The sequence below is a fragment of the Neophocaena asiaeorientalis genome, unplaced genomic scaffold, assembly GCF_003031525.2.
Source record: "Neophocaena asiaeorientalis asiaeorientalis breed wild unplaced genomic scaffold, Neophocaena_asiaeorientalis_V1.1 scaffold43, whole genome shotgun sequence".
NCBI lineage: Eukaryota > Metazoa > Chordata > Mammalia > Artiodactyla > Phocoenidae > Neophocaena > Neophocaena asiaeorientalis.
This window is the reverse complement of record NW_020173674.1, coordinates 5,715,245-5,732,891: the sequence shown is the minus strand read 5'-3', so window position 1 is coordinate 5,732,891 and position 17,647 is coordinate 5,715,245. Positions and strand designations below refer to the sequence as shown.

Here is a 17,647-nt window from a genome sequence, read left to right as displayed (position 1 = left end):
GTCTGACAGTTCTATGTACCTTATATAAGTGGAATCATACAGTATTTGTCCTTTTTTGTCTGGCTTATTTCACTTAGCATAACGTCCTCAAGAAGCTTTTACCTTTGAAGACAAAGGGCAAGACAGAGAAAGGCTGGCAGCTGAATGACATTGTTGAACTCCTGCATCAACCCTTCACCAAAGCCCACTTCATGTCTGCGCTTTTTGGTTACTTGGTCACTATATTCCATTTATTATTTAAGCATATTTGTGTCTATATTTTCTACTATTTGCAAGTGAAAACACAGTAACTGATACCCTCCCTTTTTTTCCTCAAATAGAATTAACAGTTTGGTATATATTCTTTCAGACTCTCTAATATACAAATAAAGATGTGCATTTTGTTTAAAATAAAAGAAAAAGAGTGAGGCAGACATCCGTATTGATATGGAATGTATCTCTAAGATACATTCATAAATGAAAAGGGCACAGAGCAGAGAGAGGCTGTAGGAGAAAAAAAGAACAGAAATATACTTCTATTTTAAATGGCCACATCGTCTCTAAAAGGATAGACAAGACACTTTAACCAGAGGTGGCCTACAGGTGGTCTATAACACTGGGTTATAAGGGAGAGAAAACAAAAGATTTTTATACATTTAAACATCTGTACCAGGTGCAAGTATTACTGAGCTAAAATAGAAAACTCTTTTTTTTTTTTTTAAGTCAAGCCCTAATCTTTTGGGTTACCACTTGGTAACCCGTTAAACGCTATTAGGTTCAAGTGTAGTGCTGCTGAGGCCATCACATGGATCACACCTGGGCTTCCTTTGCCTTATCAGTAACTGCTTCACCAGACCTCAGATTTCAGGGTGGAAGGTCCTCCATCATCTCAAGAGATTTCACAGCCAGGGTACAACTCCAGCCCATCCAAGCCCAGCATCCCACAGAGACCCTGCAATGTTGTGATATAATAAGAAATATATATTTGGTCTTTGCCCTAGGTTCCTGGCACAAGAGTTTCTAAAACGCTCGGAATTTCCTGAGTGATAGGGGTGAGAGCGGCACCTTTTGTTATTTATAAAAGTCCCTTTCAACCACACCTGAGTTTGTGCTGATACAATGGCACTTGGTGAGCTCCTAGATATAGCGTCAGGAGAGGGGGCTGGCTAACCGCAGGAAGCAACCACGTGATTAGAGGATTGGCACTTTCAGCCCTAACCCCGGACTTCCGACTTCGAGGAAGTGGGGAGGAGCTGGAGACTGAGTTAATCACCAATGGCCAATCATGCCTACACAATGGAACCTCCATAAATACCCTAAACCACATGGTTCAGGGAACTACTTGGTTGGTGAATGCCAGTAGGGTGAGGCACCCTAACTCCATGGGGGCAGAAGATCCTGTGCCTGGATCCTTCCAGACCTCACCTAAAGTACCCCTTTATCTGGCTGTTTATTTGTATCCTTTAAAATAAATCAGTAAATGTAAGTAAAGTGTTTTCCTGAGTTCTGTGAGCCATTACAGCAAATTATCAAACCTAGGTGGGAATGCCCTATTTCTAGTCGGTTGGTCAGAAGTACAGGTGGTAACTGGGGACTGGTGACTGAAATAGGGACAGTCTTGTGGGACTGAGTGCTTAACTTTTGGTATCTGCGCTAACTCCAAGTGGTTAGTGTCAGAACTGAATTAAATTATAGATCACCCAGTTGGTGCCAGAGAGTCAGAGAATTTGTTGGTGCTGGGAAAAACAGCACACATTTGGTGTCAGAGATGTTCAACGTAAAAAACACCATCAGAGACCCCTGGTTGGGATCCCATTGATAACTGACCACTTGGGCTTACTCTGCTGGGCTGGCTGATCTGGGACAAAAATCTCAAAGAGGCAGTGACTGAAATGTCCTTCTGGGACCATACGTCTGCTAGGAATGGCTACATTCTGGGGCCCTCTGCCCCAGATATGTCCTTCATCTGACCCCTAGAGAGAAAGCCTCTTTAAGCTGTGTGTTCTCCCCAGCTGCAGAAGTGAGTCATGAGGGGGAAGAAAACTGACTCAGAGTCGTAAAAACAACAAAGGGAGAGGCCAGCTACAAGACTAGACTCAGACCTTTCCTACAATAGAAGGTAAAGCTGACCATCCCCTAACTTGTGACTTCAGTCTCCACGCACTTCCCCTCTCGTCAGCAGGTGCCCCCCGTCTATTCTAACTTTTCTCCAGGTAAGTTCTCAGGACTAACTGCTCCGGTCTCAAGCAAACTCAATTTTCTCAGGAAATTTTGAGTTGGGTTTAATAGCCCATCTCCAAAAATGGCACCCCACTTCAACTCCTTATTTCTACGCCTCTCCACTTTCCCCGACCTCAGTCCTTCAGCTACATGAATGCGTTGCTTTTCTTGCTCTGCATTTCGGGACAGAGGTAGAGTTACAAACTAGAGTTCTCCAAGTCCTCTCCCCACTTCGCTCCATGACAACCTTTCTTCTGTGTTCACTTCTTCCTTCCCATCACCACCCCTTCCCTAGTCCACACACGTGGTAACAGCAGCTCTGAATTGCCTCTCAGAGCTGGTCCCCCACCCTGACCTCCTGCCTCTCCCCATGCCAGGTCAGCTGGCTCACTGCTTAAAGAAGAGTTTCTCAAAACCCCATTCACCTTTCGGGGGGTCGCCAGCTCAAGCATCTCAGAGGCTTCTTGTCTCAAATCCCAACAGGCAGCTGGGCATTCACAGAATGAATCTCCCAGCCCTGATGCTCACTAATCCCCAAGAGCATCCTTTTTTTTTTTTAACAGGGTTTCCTAAGTTCCAGGGTCCTGTGTGTTCAGCAGAAGACAAAGCAAACACAAATCTCCACCTTCATGGACCATCCATCGCCTTCCTCCTGACAGTGAGGCTAGGGGCATCACCCCTTTCCCATGCCTGGCTCTTCTCATCGCTATGACTTTCCTCCGTGTGTCACTGCCTGGGTACCGTCCCCTCCTCTCCACCAACCCCAATGTGACTCCCTCATTCAAGGGCCAGCTCTCCCAAGAAGTCCTTTCTGAGCAGCTCCCCTCCCACCCAGTCCCCTCAGCTTGCAGGCCCTTGGCCTCATGTATTCTACTCTCCATAAGGAGTTCTCCTGGAACTATTCTCCACTGGCCCCATCAACACAGCCACCACTAGGATGTGCCCACTAAGTGCCGCTTTATGTTATTTCATTTAATCCCCCCAATATCCCCATGAGGAAGGTCTTATTGCCCCTATGTTATAGACGAGGAAACCAAAGCTCAAAGAGCCTAAGGAACTTGCCTGATAATTTTCTACATTCGTTTTTGCATTTAGCATCTTACCTGCCACAGAAACAGCACTCAGTAAACAGCAGTTATGACTGTTCCTTATTAGCTAGTTACTACTTGAGCGAGCATGTATTTTGCCCCAGGACATGCATCCCTTCTCTCCTCAACCACAGGATAAGCGACTGAAGGCAGGGGCCACGTCGTCAGATCCATCTGTGCCTGCCACAGATGCACAGCAAATGCTTGAGGAAAGAACAAACACTTCCTTAGAACAATGCACAGTAATAACTTTTGCCCTTTTTAAACCATTCAGTGAAGTGTGAAAACTCAGGATTAGATCACGGGGAATTTATTTTGCCAAATATTGAAACTGCCATTTAAGAATATCAGAAGTAAAAAGGGATGGAAAGATGATTCGGGTCAGCAAAAACACAAACAGCTGTTTTGCAACCGGCTGGAACTGAATAGTCAAAATCCAGAAAGGTTGAGGAAAGGCAAAAGGTCTTAGGCAACATGGCAGGGAGGAGAGACTCCCAACTGGCCACAAGCCCAGGTGACAACAAATGGCTTTTGGGACAAAAGCAGCAAACACGGATGAAGAGATTAATTTAAGTAGGAAAGTCGGAGAGTTTCGGGTTGGTCTTCTCAGACCTGCGCACAGTGACACTGAGGCATCATGTTCTAATATTCTGGACAGCAGGAAGAACCCAAGGCCAGGAACTGGAACTGCTGCTTCCAAAGCTTGGCTCTGCCTCTTACTGGTGGAGCTGGGTAAGTCACTCAACGCCCCCCGAACCTCTGATCCATCATCCATGACGATGGAACCACAACCTAAACCTGTCCCAATGAGAACTGTCCAATAAAGAATAAAACTCTAAAGTGTGATACACATATAAGGAATATTATCAACAACAAAAGCAATAGAACATGAGCAGTTGGTTCCATAGTGTCCTGGGGTGAGATAGTTGAAACCTTGATGGCTGATGGGTAGGGGAGAGGCTGCCATTAGTAGATTATAGTAGTTGTTCTATTTTTCTTGAGGTAAAGGTTGAATTCACCTTTGGGGACAAAACTTTTTTTTCTGTGTTGTAATTCCAACCTGCTATCCCCAAGCATTCAGTAAAATTTTGTGAAATATCTGGTAATATTTTTATTTATTTTTTAAATTTTATTTATTTATTTTTATTTTTGGTTGTGTTGGGTCTTTGTTGCTGCGCGCGGGCTTTCTCTAGTTGTGGCGAGCGGGGGCTACTCTTCGTTGTGGTGCGCGGGCTTCTCACTGCGGTGGCTTCTCTTGTTGCGGAGCACGGGCTCTAGGTGTGCGGGCTTCAGTAGTTGTGGCTTGCGGGCTCTAGAGCGCAGGCTCAGTAGTTGTGACGCACGGGCTTAGTTGCTCTGCGGGACGTGGGATCTTCCCGGACCAGGGCTCGAACCTGTGTCCCCTGCACTGGCAGGCAGATTCTTAACCACTGCACCACCCGGAAGCCTGGTAATATTTTTAAAAGATATACTTTGAGGGCTTCCCTGGTGGCGCAGTGGTTGAGAGTCCGCCTGCCGTTGCAGGGGACATGGGTTCGTGCCCCGGTCCAGGAAGATCCCACATGCCGCGGAGCGGCTGGGCCGGCGAGCCATGGCCGCTGAGCCTGCGCGTCTGGAGCCTGTGCTCCGCAACGGGAGAGGCCACAACAGTGAGAGGCCCACGTATCGCCAAAAAAATAAAATAAAATATAATAAAAGATATACTTTGAGAAGTTATGAGTTAAGTCTGTTTGCATGTTGAAGGCAAAATAGTATGAGGAAGGAGGCAACAGCCCTGAGACAGGGAGAACTAATGACATGCAGAAGAGAAAATAGACAGCTGGCCAAGGAAATCAGTAACCCAGGTGGATTTTATTCATTTAACAAAGATTTTTTGAGCCCCAACTATGTCCCAGGCTTGGTGGAACACATAATAAGTATTCCTTAGGTATTTCTAAAAATACCTGCAGAGGGGAACTTGGTAAAAGAATTCCTACAGGTCAAGTGTGAAAGGAGCTTGAGTAATTGTTATTTAGGGACTACACTGACATGTTATCCCTGAAGATGGAAGAGATCAGAGCCATCTAAGACTCAAAGATCAAATACAGTTAAAGGTTTTGCCTCATATGGCATCTATGTTCATCCCACTGCCTTCTGGCATCCATGGTTTCCAAGGAGAAGTCAGCTCTTAACCTTATCAAAGGTCCTTGTGATGAGTCGCTTATCTCTTGCTTTCAAGATGCTTTGATTATGATGTGTCTAGGTGTGGATCTCTTTGATTTTATCCTACTTGGAGTTCACTGAACTTCCTGGGTACATAAGTTACTGTTTTTCATCAAATTTGGGAATTTTAGGGCTATTTCATCAAACATTCGTTCTGCTCCTTTCTATCCTCTTTCTAGGACTCCCATCATGCGTATGCTGTCGGTGTCTGAGGCCCTGCTCATTTTCCTTCATTCTTTTTTCCTTCTGTTTCTCAGTGTTTAACCTCAAATGACCTATCTTCAAGTTTGCTGATTCTGGGAATTCCCTAGTGGTCTAGTGGTTAGGACTCTGCACTTTCACTGCCGAGGGTGCGGGTTCAATCCCTGGTCGGGGAACTAAGATCCCACAGTCTGCGTGGCGCGGCCAAAACAAAAAAAGTTTGCTGATTCTTCTGCCTGCCCAACTCTGCTGTTGAGCTCCTAGTGATTTTTTCACTTCAGTTATTGTAATTTGCAACTCCAGAATTTTTTTTTTTTTTGGTAATTTCTTCTCTTATTGTTCATCTCTTTATGGTGAGGCATTGTTCTCATACTTTCCCTTAGTTCTTTAAACAATTTTTTTTTGGGGGTCATGCAGCGAGGCATGGGAGATCATCTTAATTCCCTAACCAGGGATCAAACCCATGCCCCCTGCAGTGGAAGCTCCGAGTCTTAACCACTGGACTGACAGGGAAGTCCTAAACATATTTTTAAATAGATGATTTAAAGTCTTTGTCTATAAAGTTTAAGGCCTGAGTTTCCTCAGGGACAGTTTCTACTGATTGTGTCTTTTCCTGTGTATACACCATTCTTTACATGCCTCATAATCTTTTGTTGAAAACAAGATTCAGCCATTTTTCTTGAATAAATGTTCCCTGGATTGCTGTAAGCCTTTGGTTAATTTCCAGAGTTCTGAAAAAGTTGATTCTGACAATTTTTGCCAGTTTTCTCATTTCTTTTACAGAGGAATATCTTTCAAAAACTCCTTATTTCACCATTCCCGAGGAATCTGCATCTCATATGGCAGTTAGAAAGAGGTTTTCATCCCTCTGAACAATTTTTTGAAGAATATGGGTAAAAGAACTCTGATACTTAAACACTCTGTACTTGATCTTAAGCCCCAAATAGTGTTTTAAATGCCACACTTCTCTAAATTTTAAAAAAAATCTGATTATTTACAAAGACACAGCAACATTTATTAAACACATAATTTTATAATTCTAGCATCTAGAAAAAAAATTGGAATAACATTCCAAAATAACCAAAATGAGGTATTATACATTTTGTTTTACCTTTTCTCGAGTAAAAGTATCTTGGCTCTTGCTCTGTGGTAATAGGTTTACAGCAACAGTTTGATCAGGGTACACGGGCTATGTTTAAAGCTGCATTGTATGACACTGAACGGACTGCATATGTAGCAATCCTTTTCTGATGTACATTTGGTGGTTTCCCTTTTTTTTTTTTTGCTATAAAAATGCTAATCCAAAAAAAAAAAAAAAAAATGCTGATCCAAACAGCCTAGTATGCTTGTGTGCTTGTCCCATTATACCTTAGGTTACATTTCTAGAACTGAAATTGCCTTGTCAAATGCCTTTTTTCTTTTAAGTTTTAGTTTTAATTTTCTCTGCATCCTCTGCCATTTAATGCCCTGCCCTGATATGCAGCACATTTTCCTATCTCTTTGGATGCAGATTCTAATACTCAGTGATGTCACTGCCATGATTTAATAGATTCTCACGCTGTGTATCACGCAATGCTCCTTCACCACCTGAAGGGGGAACTCAGAGTCAAACGTAAGGAAAGACTGTATTTAAAACTTCTGAAAAGCAGGAATCTAAGACAGTCCCCTATTCAAATTTCCTTTTCATGTAACTCCACAGACCTTCGCTTTTACCCATATGGAGCCACATAAGCATTAGACAACAGGGGAGAGGTCAGCCTGCATTAATAACTTTCATCTAGGTCCCACTCACCAGTCACAAGCTTCCTAAGGCCACACCCAGTGACAAGACAGGAACGCAAGTCCAGATCTGTTTATCATCTAAAATCCAAATCTCTGGGACTTCCCTGGTGGCGCAGTGGTTAAGAATCCGCCTGCCAATGCAGGGGACACGGGTTCGAGCCCTGGTCCGGGAAGATCGCACATGCCGCGGAGCAACTAAGCCCGTGTGCCACAACTACCGAGCCTGTGCTCTACAGCCCGCGAGCAACAACTACTGAGCCCATGTGCCACAACTACTGAAGCCTGTGCGCCTACAGCCCGTGCTCCGCAATAAGAGAAGCCACCGCAATGAGAAGCCCACACACTGCAACAAAGAGTAGCCCCCGCTCGCTGCAACTAGAAAAAGCCCACGCACAGCAATGAAGACCCAACGCAGCCAAAAATAAATAAATAAATAATAAATTTAGGGCTTCCTTGGTGGCGCAGTGGTTGATAATCTGCCTGCCAATGCAGGGGACATGGGTTCGGGCCCTGGTCTGGGAAGATCCCACGGGCCACGGAGCAACTAGGCCCGTGAGCCACAACTACAGAGCCTGCGCATCTGGCGCCTGTGCTCTGCAACAAGAGAGGCCGCAACAGTAAGAGGCCTGCGCGCCACGATGAAGAGTGGCCCCCGCTCGCCGCAACTAGAGAAAGCCCTCGCACAGTAACGAAGACCCAACGCAGCCAAAAATAAATAAATAAATTTTTAAAAATAAAGTTTAAAAAAATCACTTTAAAAAAATAAAATAAATAAAATAATATCCAAATCTCTAACAAGAGTTTGATGACAATGTCCCTCCAAAGAGATTTGTAGCTCTCCACTGGGAGGTTAGGGAGAGGCCAGGCTTCTCACCATTTCCAGGGGGATGAACTAAAGAATACGAAAAGGCAGGCATGGGTTTCAGGTGCCAGAATTTCTTAGTAACCAAGCCTGACCAGAAACCAAGAACCCTTAAGTACCAGACTCCCTTTCTCTGCATTTGATAAGATGTAAGGTATAGGGAGGAAACGCCAGACACAGAAGACTGGGACTCAAATTCCCACACTGCTGTGTCACTGGCATGATTTTTTTTAAATTAATTAATTAATTAATTTTTGGCCGCATTGGGTCTTCATTGTTGCGCACAGGCTTTTCTCTAGTTGTGGAGAGCAGGGGCTACTCTTTGTTGCAGTGCACAGGCTTCTCATTGCCGTGACTTCTCTTAGTTGTGGAGTATGGGCTCCAGGCACGCAGGCTTCAGTAGTTGTGTCACGCGGACTCAGTAGTTGTGGCGCACAGGCTTAGCTGCTCTGCAGCATGTGGAATCTTCCCAGATCAGGGTTTGAAGCCATGTCCCCTGCACAGGCAGGCGGATTCTTAACCACTGTGCCACCTGGAAAGTCCCACTGGCAAGATTTTAAAACTAGTCCTTGATCAAAGGTTTGGAAGATATGCAGAATCTAAATTCCACCTATTTTGTATTTTAATTCCACCTATTTTGTGGCCATAGCGCACAGAAATGAAGGTTTAAGTAGATTAATTGAATCCAGTCACACAGCGTAGCAGCCTGAGTATAGAAGTGCAGAGTTCCATGAGAAGAGAAGGATTAGGCATGCCTCAATCTAGGGCACATGGGCTATGAAACCGTCCCCAATTGGGGGCAAAATGGCAATGACTCTGGGCTCTGCCTAGCAGTTGGATTCAAAGACTAAGACCCAGTTTCACCCTGGGCAGCAATCTCTTGAATTACTAAAAAAAAAGTGTTATCCAGTTGAGAAAGAAACTCCAAATGTCACTTAGGAAAGTAATTTACTACAGTTTGAGATCATATCATTATTTCCTTATTAGGCAAGCTTCTTTAACTCCAGGAAGACAAAATTTAAGCATATAAATATGCCTAAGAAAATAAAAACCATAATATTTATAATTTTGTGTTAAGAAATCTTTGTGTATCTGTTACTTTATGTACTTCAATGTTCAAGGGAATCTGGTCTATTCAGAGTAACGAGTCAGTCTCAAGATTTCAATTAAAATATGTAACTGAGTAATTGGTTTACACTTAGGATTTTAACTCGGAATTTTACTAAGTTTAAAATCAGTACTGGGGCTTCCCTAGTGCCGCAGTGGTTAAGAATCTGCCTGCCAGTGCAGGGGACACGGATTCGAGCCCTGGTCTGGGAGGATCCCACGTGCCGCGGAGCAACCAAGCCCATGCGCCATAACTACTGAGCCCGCATGCCACAACTACTGAGGCCCCTGTGACTAGAGCCTGTGCTCTGCAACAAGAGAAGCCACTGCAATAAGGAGCCCGCACACTGCAACAAAGAGCAGCCACTGCTCACCACAACTAGAGAAAGCCTGCACACAGCAACAAAGACTCAATGCAGCCAAAAATAAATAAATAAAATAAATAAAACATTTTAAAAAAAGATGAAGTTTTAAAAAACTAATAAAAAATAAAATAAAATCAGTATTGGCAGATGACAAATAAGCACATGAAAAGATGCTCAACATCATTAGCTACCAGGGAAATTCAAATTGAAACCACCAAGGGATGCCACTACATACCTTTCAGAATGGCTAAAATGAAAAAGACTGACCGTCTCCATTGTTGGTAAGGGTGTGGAGGGACCAGAACCCTCATCTGCCGCTGGTGGGAATGTAAAATGATATATCCACTTTGGAAAATGGTTGGGCAGTTTAAGTTAAACATATACCTACCATATGATCCAGCCACTCTGCTCCTACACATTTACCAAGATAAAAGGAGATATATGTCCATACAACGACTTCTACAGAGGTTCACAGCAGCTTTATTTAGAATCACCAAAAACTGGAAACAACTAAAATGACCAACAAGTGAAGAGATAAACAAATTGTGGAATATCCACTAATGGAATATTACTCAGCAATAAAAAGAACTATTCATACAGGCAACACAGACAAACCTCAAAATAATTATGCTGAGTGAATGAAGCCAGACAAAAAAGGAGTACATCCTATATGATTCCACTTAGGTAAAATTCTAGAAAATGCAAATTAGTCTATAGTAACAGAAAGCAGTTCAGTGGTTACTTGGAGATGGTAAAGGCAGAGAGGGGTGGGAGGCAGGGATTACCAAGGGGCACAAGGACACTTTTGGATAATCACTATCTTAATTGTGGTCATGGTTTCACAAGTGCATGCATATTTCAAAATATAAATTGTACACTTTAAATATGTACAATTTATTATGTGAAAAACACCTCGGTAAAGCTGTGTGAAAAAATAAGATAAAACAGTACAGGAATGTTTAAGAAAATTTGAGTCAGTTTAATTTATTAGTTAAACAGGAATATTTAAGTATTAAAGATTTGGTAATCAGACAATTTCAAGTATTATTAAAGGAAGTTGAATGTAATTCATAAACTCAATTTAAAATTTTCAAATGAGTTAAGATTGCAAATGGATCAAGTATTAACCCAAAGACCCCTTAAAGTGATTATTAAAATTTTCTAGAATCGTAAGTAGAACAGAAAGATTTGTAGGCTACACTTAAAAGCTAAATGTAAAAGACTGGCCCTTAAAGGAAGAATGAGATTTTTGAGTTTGTAACTTGAACAAACTGAAAATCAATTTGTACAATCAAAGTAACTTCTGAATAATCTTTGCATTGCACAAAAACCCGGGGGCGGGGGGGATGATTAAAAAAATCTCACTCAAGCACGCTACTCACCAGTCACCCAAAACTCACCAAGTCACTCGGTCTCACCGAACTTCAGTTTCCTCATTCACGAGAGGAATGTTTTCCAGAATAATCCACTTATTATAAATGATTTAATATTAATCAATTTCATATTGATAAAAGCACTGGGAAAAGCATACAGCGATGGGCAAATAGAAAAGATCAGCCGCATGATATCACTCTATAGTAACTGCAGCCCTCCCCGGATCCTGGGCTGACCAGTGACAGACATGCGAAAGGTGACACACGTATCCTCAGAGACTAAGCATGACTCAGCACAGCCAGATCATGGAATTTTCCCGAGGCCTCAGCCAGAGAGGAGCTGCCACATGTGGAGTCTGGCCCACAGCTGGTGGAAATGTACTTAGAGCTGCCTTGGATATCCGATATCCCAGCACCACCGCCAAACGCCCCCCACCCCACAGGCAAATCAGGGTAAGGAGGAGAGGAAGAGCAGCAATGAGGGGGTGTTGAGATGACCCAGGGTTATGCCTTCTGGAATAATACTTAAAAAAGAAAAAAAGGCCCACATCTACCTCCCTCCAGGATCACCAAGGCGACCAAAAGGAGGAGGACAGGGGAAGGCGAGAACCTTCAATGGCAGAGTCTTAGTTACAGTAACTAAGCAAAGCTCCATGGACTCAGGAGGGAAGTAGGGACTGAAAAGCCAAACAAGCTTTAACAAATTAGATGACCTGGCAGAAGAAGGCCCTTCCTGGCGACTAATTTTCCCTTCCTACTGATGGATTTGGGGAAGACATGCAAGAAAAGATGACACTCCGGAAAAAAAAAAAAAGGAGGGGTGTCAGAATCTTGGATTCTGCTAATTAGCCTTCTCTGGGCCCCAATTTCTCAGCTCCGTAAGCTGAGAAATTGGGACTGTCACCAAACTGCCTCTCTTCTCCTCACAGGGGTGCCAGTAAGAGCAACAACATTCAACTCTATCAGCTAAGATGGGAGACCGACAGCAAGCAGAGAGAACAGTGGGAAGTTTGTGGAGGGTGGAGTCCATCACAGGTCCGGAGGCATTTCCACTCATACCACCTGCCTTTACACTCCGCCCACTTTTCCAAGCAAACTCCATCTCAGAGTGGAAAACGGCCACTCCTGGCCCAAGACCTAGGACACGTGAGGACTGTGGAAAAATCTCAGGTCGGAGAACAGCTCATGGGTTCTGAAGGATCATATGAAAAAAGCCCCCGGACAAAGGAATCTCCACACTGAGCACTGAACCTGAGCTCCGGACAAAGCTGCCCCTGAGCCACTAAGTTCCCAGGGCACCTGACTGTGAAACAGGGGGTAGCGGCTGGCCTGCCTCTGGACGAAGGGAAGAGCATATCAGTGTCTGAAATGCAGGCGGGATGCTACACAGAGGCAGGACCGTGCCCGGCTAGGGCCCTCTCACAGACCACCAGGTGGACCCCAGACCCGAGGGCCTTGGAATTTAGGCTGCGGAGATACACCGGGATCAATGCAATCAGTGGAGTTTCCTGTGTGAGGGGAAACCTTAAGAGCAGGAGGTTATACAGGGCCGTGCTGCCACACAGAGCACTATGTGGGGGGAAGGAGGGGCAAGTCCACCTTCACCCCCTCATCGTTGTCTGGACACATGTGTCACGTGCTTTTACAGCCAGCTGACAGAGCCACCTCCTGTGCCCAGCTGCCTGCTCTCCACATGGACTCAAGGGCTCTTCTCAGAGGCTGCCCAGCCCTACAGATGCTTCCTTCTTGTGGTCCTGAGGAGCCTCGCCACTCTCCCCCACCACCAGGCATCCCAAGCCACACCCTTCCAGAAGTAGGGCCTCCTGCTGAGGCTGGCCAGCAGCCAACTGGGGCCAGCAGGGAGCCAGACATCACTTTCCTGTGAAAACCAAGAAAACCAAGAGAGTCTGGAACAGACAAAGACTGCATGTATTTTCCAAAACTCAGAGCTTGTCCTGCTGCTCCCACAGGCATCCCACTGACCTGGATCCAGGCACAGGACTTACCCTCAAGTGTATTGTCAGCTCTCAGGAGGCAGGGGTTATCTAAATAAAAGAAAAAGAAAGTGTTACCCTCGTTTCTCTCCCAGCACTCCCCAGAGAAGCCAGGCATAGCAGGAACACAGACTTAAAACCCAGAGAAGAACTGCTGCTTTGCCTTCCCCTGAACTCAAGGGTATCTGGGGGGCCACTAGGACAGCACAGGGCTGAGAGCAACCCAGCTCTGTCGTCCAACTACCCGGGCTCTATTCTTGCTGCTTTGCCACCCGCTCCCAGAACCACTCAAAGCTTGTTTCCTCATCTGTGAAATGGGAGTAACACCACCACCCAGGGAGGAGGGCTCCCGAGGAGGTACACACTCAAAGCACTGGCACCGTGCCTGGTATAGAGGACGCGCTCAGACGTTGGCCGACGTGCCTAATAAGACGCATTTAAGTAAAACCTTTTCCTGGCACCCACTGCGCAAGAACAAGTTCTAGAAACTTTTCTTGTTCGATCTGAAGTGCCTGGTCTTCCTGCCCATTCCCATCCAACCTCAGGCCAATTTTCGAGCCACCTCCAATCCTTCAGGAGCTAACTCACCTCCGGATTCTCTGAGCCTGGTTCCTGTCTCACTCTGCAACTGGACACAAATGAAGAAGCTGGTGTGTTTCCTATTTCGCCGGCTGTCCTCAGATCCCTTCCTGCAGAGACCAGCACCCCACACACAAAGAGCACACCTGTGTTTGGACCCATGGGAGCCCAGTTGGTGGTGCGTGACCACTTTCTAGAGTTTACAGACTGCTTGATTTTGAAAGGCCACACCTGTCCGTTAGCTTTAGCCACTGGTTAGTAAAGAGCAAAATGGAGACACAGGCCAGCAAACCATCAAATGAACTAAGTCCATGTTCCAAGAAAACGAGTTGCCTTGGTAGATTATGTCGAGGCTGAAAATGAACGTTTGGGGCATTCAATTCAATAAAATACATCTTGAGCACATACCCTGCATAGGGCACCATTGTTGGGGGCTAGCTAGTAGAGGTAAGAACAGGATAGTACGTGAGAGGGACCCGAGCGTGTACTCTGAGCCTGACAGCTTGGGGAGGACCCTAGCCGTGCCCTTTCCTAGCTGTGTGACTCTGAGGGAGTTATTTCACTCACAATTCCTCATCTGTAAACAAGGAGCTAACTGTACTTTTGTTGTAGGGTTGTTGTGATAATCAAATAATACATAAAAGGGGCTTAGCAAGGTCCCTGCCACCACACAGTAAGAGCTCAACAAAAGATGACTTTTATTATTAATAACAATCAATCATTATTTATCATCATTATTATTAAAAGAGAGAACCCACGTCCAGCTCAATAGATCCAGCAAGGCTTATTGCAGGAAAGCCTGAAGAGTAATTTCGACAGGCCAAGAGAAGAGGAAAAGTCCTGCAGAGTCAAGATTGTCAGGAACAAGATCAGAAGAAGGACACAAAGAAGTGAGTTTTGGGGCAACAGCCAGTAGTCTCAGATGAGGCTGAGGCAGAAGAGAGTACATGTGGGGTCAAAGAGAAGAAAAAGCCCAACAGGTGGGAGCCTATCTTTTCATTCAGTAAGGAAGAGGAAACGGCTTCCTCTTTTCGTCACTGTCCCAGCTTCCACTGTCAGGCCCTACTCCTTTGACAGTTTGGCAAAGTATCCACAGCTGAGACAAGAGGCAGCTAAGACACAGAGGGAAGGGAAGAGATGGTCAGGCGGGCCCAGGTGAGGCTTCGGAGAGAGCAGGCAAATGCCCCACTTCTGTTAACGATGTGTCTGGAAGAGAAACTTGCCCCCAAACAGGCACACCTTCTGGATGGGCGGAGGAGGGCCCTGTTCAGAAGACAGTAAGATGCTACTGGGAGGGAGCCAGAGAGAAGGCCCACACTAGTCCTCACGGGGAATGTTTACCGGCCTGAGGTCTCCAGCTCACGCGGGAAAGTGCCAGGGAGAGATCTGGACAGTCTGGGGCCTGCCCAGGCCTTCAGCCCAGATCCTCTGACATATGACAATCATCCCTGCAGCCCCTGAATGTGCTGTGACTTGGAACGAGACCTGGATCTGCAGTCCTGCTGTGCCCCAGTGCCCCACGCCTCTGCAAACAGTGTCAGGACAGGGACCTAGCACAGCACCCAGGGCGCTGGAAATGAGACAAAGGGAAAACAAGGCAGAAGATTTAAAAAAAAAAGATAAGTCACCTGTACTAGCACCTCAAAGGCAGGAAGGATCCACCGGGGTTACAACATCAAGGCAAACCCCTCCGAGGGATGATCTTGGAGGTGAGAACTGGCGCGGAGAGAGTCAGTCAAGCTGGGACAGGCTTCAGTAGAGAAAGATAAAGAGATAAGGAGCAGAGGGGACTTTGGGGTAAACTGTAGAAATTCTGAATGGCAGCCTAATTCAATTCAACCAATAGGTACTGCGCAGCTATAGTGAACAAAGCCCTTTTCTGCAGGGCAGAGCAGCCACTAAGAAACTTCTCACAAGGACACGTGCTCATAGGTTGCTTACTAGAACACAAACAGCAAAGACTGTAGCTCAGGCCCGCTGCTGCTGGGCCCTCAGAGCCCAACCAAGCACCCCGGCGCCTCTGGACCCAATCTCACTTCTGACTCACCCGCACCTTAGCAAGTGCCCTCACCTTATAAACGCCTCCTGCAGAGGCCTCTGCGAGATGACCAACCAAACTTCTCACACTCAACTGGGAGGTGCTATCTCCTCCAGGTTCTCCTTCCACCTTCCTCAGCCTTCCTCTGCCAGGGTCCAGTTACTTAAAACTCACCTGTACTTCATCATAAAACCTTGGCTGCTCAAATCCAATCACTGCTTCTTCACTGCTGGCCGCCATGGAATCAAGAGGCTCACAACTCAGGCTTCCCTGGTGGCGCAATGGTTAAGAATCCGCCTGCTAATGTAGGGCACACAGGTTCGAGCCCTGGTCCGGGAAGATCCCACATGCCACGGAGCAGCTAAGTCTGTATGGCACAACTATTGAGCCTGCGCTACAGAGCCCGTGAGCCACAACTACTGAGGCCTGTGCACCTAGAGCCTGTGCACCACAAGAGAGGCCACCGCCATGAGAAGCCCACGCACCGCAACGAAGAGTCGCCCACGCTCGCCGCAACTAGAGGAAGCCCACACGCAGCAACGAGGACCCAACGCAGCCAAAACTAAAATAAATAAATTTATAGAAAAATAAAAAAAAGGAGGCTCCCAACTCGCCTCCTCCACCAAGCCTTCCCTAATCCATGCCCATCCAGCCCCAGCCAGTCCTGTCCCTGGCCTTGGTGTGAGTTTTGCCCTGATTTGCCGGCCTCTACGGAACTTCCTCTTCCACATCCTCCTCTGGCCATACCTCGCCCACACCAGCTCTCTACAAACATCTGCGGCATGCCGACTTTCTGCTTACGCTCTGTTTCTTTTTCTCTCCCCCAACCAGTTTGTTGGCAGTTCTGGGGCACCTTGTCTCCCACGTCTTCGCGCATCACCCAGTCTAGGGCTCTGAACATGACAGGTGTGCAAAGAATGTGATGAAGAGTTCAAGGGTTTAGATGAAGAGCAGGCAAGCAGAAAAGCTGTAGCTGCGAGGGCATCGAAATGCTGAGCACATCCACTCCAGTATTTGCATCACAGGCAGGGGAAGGGTGGGGGGTTGGGGAGGCCAAGGCTGCTGGTAGCAGTGGGTAAGGGAGCAACGGGAAGGCAAAGACTTCTTGGTAAAGACTGGGGAGGCTCTGGTTATGATCTGGCAAATAGCGGCACCTCTCTGAGCCTCAGCTACAGAACGGGGATCCCTCCTGGCCTCCTCTTTATCACAAAATGAATTTTAATCAGATTTTTAAGAATTTCAAAGCTCCCAGGGACCTAGGGACCTGACCTAGCCCCGGCACTTGTGAAATGAGGAAAAGGATAGCCAGAGGTGAAACAACTCGCTCCAAGTACACAAAGCAAGATGTGCTGGGAGGAACGTGTATGGCAGGTCCTCAAAGCCAGGGCTTCAGACTGCGTGCCCAGGAGGGCATTTCCCGGAGGGCCAGCTGCTACTCACTGCACTTTGTAAACTGCTAAAAGCTGTAGAAATAACGGGCTGAGCCCAGCCCCACCTCCTCCTAATCACTGCTTCTGGGCGCCCCAAGCTTCCTCTTCTGAAACTAAGTGGAATTACAAGAATGCCCCCCAGGGTTACCAGGAGGATCCTATGGGAAGCAGAGTGCAGGCACTCGTAACACGGAAAACCCTCGCCTTACACGCCATGGCTTTCTTCAGAGCTGAGCAACTTCCAGTATGGTGGGGGACACTTGGGCTCCGGATTCTGACAGACTTGGGTTCGAGCCCTCAGGGACCTCGCGCGAGGCATTTGAGGGCTCCGTGCCCTCAGGTTCTCCATCTGCAAAATGGGCCCGAGAGCAGGAATAAGGCCGCCGGCGGCCCCCGGGGAGCCGAGTGGACGAGGCCGGGCTGCGCC

The 17,647-nt window shown here is 46.4% G+C and overlaps 1 protein-coding gene across 3 annotated transcripts in view; it reads right to left on the bottom strand.

Moving 5' to 3' along the window:
• PC (pyruvate carboxylase) overlaps positions 1–17,647 on the bottom strand; it is a 102,228-nt gene that overhangs the window by 84,406 nt on the left and 175 nt on the right. Inside the window, exons 1-2 of one of the 3 annotated variants that reach the window (XM_024749152.1) lie at positions 17,430–17,569; positions 13,186–13,224 (exon numbers count right to left, since the gene is read on the bottom strand). The gene's annotated coding sequence lies outside the window, so the exon portion shown is untranslated. Of the gene's footprint in view, positions 1–13,185; positions 13,225–17,429; positions 17,570–17,647 lie in introns of those variants that run through there. The other 2 variants (XM_024749153.1, XM_024749155.1) reach the window with 2 other exon arrangements.